This window comes from Muntiacus reevesi, chromosome 14 (assembly GCF_963930625.1).
Source record: "Muntiacus reevesi chromosome 14, mMunRee1.1, whole genome shotgun sequence".
Classification (NCBI taxonomy): Eukaryota; Metazoa; Chordata; class Mammalia; order Artiodactyla; family Cervidae; genus Muntiacus; species Muntiacus reevesi.
In genome coordinates, this window is record NC_089262.1 from 16,152,566 (window position 1) to 16,156,017 (window position 3,452).

The 3,452-nt window shown below is 43.2% G+C and overlaps 1 pseudogene; it reads right to left on the bottom strand.

Annotated features, from left to right (window-relative positions):
* Positions 1-1,896: 1,896 nt before the first annotated feature.
* Positions 1,897-3,242, bottom strand: LOC136146488 (cytosolic acyl coenzyme A thioester hydrolase pseudogene; annotated as a pseudogene).
* Between the last annotated feature and the right edge of the window lie 210 nt (positions 3,243-3,452).

The following is a 3,452-nucleotide window of genomic DNA, read 5'->3' on the forward strand; positions in this document are numbered from 1 at the left end:
ATACACCAGGACCACCCTGGTGGCTCAGAGGGTAAAGCGTTTGCCTGCAATGCCAGAGACCCAGATTTGGTCCCTGGGTCAGGAAGATCCCCTGGAGAAGGAAATGACAACCCACTCCAGTACTCTTGCCTGGAAAATCCCATGGATGGATGAATCTGGTAGGCTACAGTGCATGGGGTTGGAAAGAGTTGGACACCAGAGCAACTTCACTTTCACTTTCAAGGATCACCTAACAGCAATGTACGCTGCTTGAGGACAGTTCTCCTCCCTGAAAACCTTCTGACTAATCCTGGTATTTTAAAATGTCAATTATGGGAGTGGGTCTAGTAAGATCTTGACAACCTTGAGACAGTCTTTTGATTTATTGCAAAAACTAATTTAAAAAGTAAATAACTCCCTTGCTAACACTAGCAAGGTGGGCACTCTACATCCCCCTTCTGATGTCTATGTCAGAAGCTTTCTCTGTCTCTTTTCATACTTTAATAAAACTCTACTACACAAAAGCTCTTGAGTGATCAAACCTGGCCCCTGGTCCAGAAGTTAAATCTTCTTTGGAGATCACGAATCCGACACCGTTCATCTTAAGCTACCAAAGGTATATTTGAAGCAAAAATTTCCTGTAAATTTCTAGATTTGATTAAAAATATGGGCTCATAAAGCTAAAAAGATTGATACACCTCTGGAGTGAGGAAGGGGAAGTAAGAAACCACGCAAAGGAACTTCATGATTAAATTGCTAAAAAGAAGGGGTAAAGAAAAAACATGAAAACAACCAGAAAAATAAGACAAATTACAGTCACAAACAATAAGAAACTTCACCAATTTCTTATCTAAAGCAATGAGAATCAAAAGGACAGTGGAATGATGCCTTTAAAGCCTAGAACAAATACTCCATCAGCATACTTTTTTTAATCAAATGATATAACAACTTTTAAAAAATGAATATGAGTTAAAGTCATTCTTAAACATAAATAACTGAGTTATTCTTCATTACACATGTTGAATAAGAAATGCTTATGGAAGTTACTAATGTAGGAGAATAATTTACATCATAAGAAAAATTGAATCTACCTACAGTAATGTTGCTATTGTTTTTTAGTTGCTCAGTAGTGTCCGACTCTTCACGACCGAATTTTGAAAGAAATATTGCTGAATAGTTCTTATAGACAAGGATGTTTATTACTTGAAGTTAGATTGTGATACCTTAAAACACACATTGTAAAGTGCAGAGCAACCATTAACCATTTAAAGAAAGAAAAGTAGATAATGACCCATTAAAGGGAAAAAAAAATAGAATACTAATGAATAATCGGTTAATCAAAAAAAAAAAAAAAAAAGTAAGGAAGGAAAGACACAACAGAAAAGGCAAATAGAAAACAGGTACCAAGATGAATGCTATAATATAAAAAATTATATTAACCTGAAATATTCTTAACACTAAAATTAAATTTTAGCTTGTTAGAATTGGTGAAAAAAATCTGTATTTAACTTTAATATTATTAAAAAGCAGCACAATATGTCAATAAAAAGAACACAGATAGATTCAAAGTATAATAATCAAAAATAGTTACCACACACACAACAGTCATAAGAAAGCTGGTGTTGCTATGCTAATAAAAGAGAAAATAGAATTCAAGACAGGAAATATTACCAGATATACAAATAATATAATGCTTAAGTGATCAATTCATAATGAGCTAATTATAAATGTGTATGTCTCTGATAACGTAGAGTGTAACTTGAAATATGTGAAAAAAAACCTGTGTCCAAAATTATAGTTAGAATTTCAACGCTTTTCTCAATAATTGAGAGATGCAAATAAAAATTTAAGAAAACACTATGTTTGAAAATCGCTATTAATCTTGTTAATCTTTTTTTTTTTTTTTTTTTTTCCAGCCAAACAGTAGCTTTATTAGTGAAGCTGAACTCTACATACGGTACGTGTGTGCCCAGGTCACCCCAGGGTCTCCAGGGACTGCGCGGGCATTGGGACAATACTGTGTAGCGTTTACACTGGAGTGATATAAATAAAGCTTTGGTGTAGAGGTTTTCGGGAGAGGTTAACACTGCGAGACGAACACTTCACACAACCCCAGTTGTCAACGTGAACTGGGTTTTTGGCCGGGGGGTAACTTCTAATGATGCGGCGCTGGGGTCTGTTCCAGGCTGGAGGGGCGTCTAGGCCTGAGTCTCCGCCTGGCCCTGCCGCTTCGCCTTCATCTGCAAGTACCGCCCTTTGCCTTCCTCGAAGCGCTTCTTCTCATCCTCGGTCTCGGGCACGAGCTGAGGCACAGGCAGAGACTTGCCCTCTGGGCTCAGGGACACGTAGGTGAAGAAGGCACTGGCGGCCCGGTAGCGCTTCACAAAGTTGTTCACCACGGGGTCAGCGTCGACCAAGACCTCAATCTCCATGGACTTATTGCTGGTGAAGGTCATGCGTCCGGAGATGGTGATGACACAGCCTTTTCGGATCTTGTCATGGAAGTTAATGGCATCCACGGAGGCCGTGACTACGTTGGTCTTGCAGTGACGTGCAGCCACGATCCCAGCCACCTCGTCCATGAGCTTCATGGTGACCCCTCCGTGCACGAAGCCGTGCAGGGTGCAGTCGGAAGGCCCCACCAGGTGGATCAAGCTGGACTGGCTGTAGCTGACCGTGTTCGGCTCTGGGTTCAGGACGGGCTGGACGATGTCCCCATTGCGCCACTTGGTCTCCATACGCTCCGGTTTCTGGGCCTCGTAGCGCTTGCGGCCCTCCTCCTCCTGTTCCTGCCGGGAGTACACAACCGGAGGCACCTCCAGGACCTTGTCCACATTCTTCAGCGACAGGGGCACGTACCACAGGGTGGCCTTATTGGTCAGCTTTCTGGTACCTGTGAGGATGTTCTCGGACATCACATGCACCTGCACTTCGACCGAGTGCTTGGAGGTGTAGGTGATCTCCGCGCTGACATGCGCCACCTCGCCAATGCACATGGGCGACAGAAAGTCCGTGCGCTCCACCCGGGCCAGCGCAGCCACGCAGCGCTCCCCATTCTGGCTGTTGCAGTGCCGGGTGCTGATGATGGCTCCTGCTTCCTCGATCATCTTCAGGACGGTCCCTCCGTGCACATTGCCAGCCACGTTGGCATCATCTGGCCGCATGATCCGGCAGATCTGGATGGCAGACGGTGTCTCGGCGGCGGGGCCCGACATTGTGGCGGCGGCGGGCGGCTGAGAGAGCGCGCAGGTGTCTGGCAGGCCCGGCGCCAATCTTGTTAATCTTATACATCATAATTACCAGACTTTATTTCTCATTTATTGTAATTTACTGATGTCTTTTAAATCATTTTCACTCAGCAAATATACTGATGGGATGTAATACTAAGAATTAGAGTGAGCCTTCTCCCGTGTCACACTTCATGGGATAATTTTCTTAATATAAGTAAGATATAATTTGCCAAAATGTTTGGC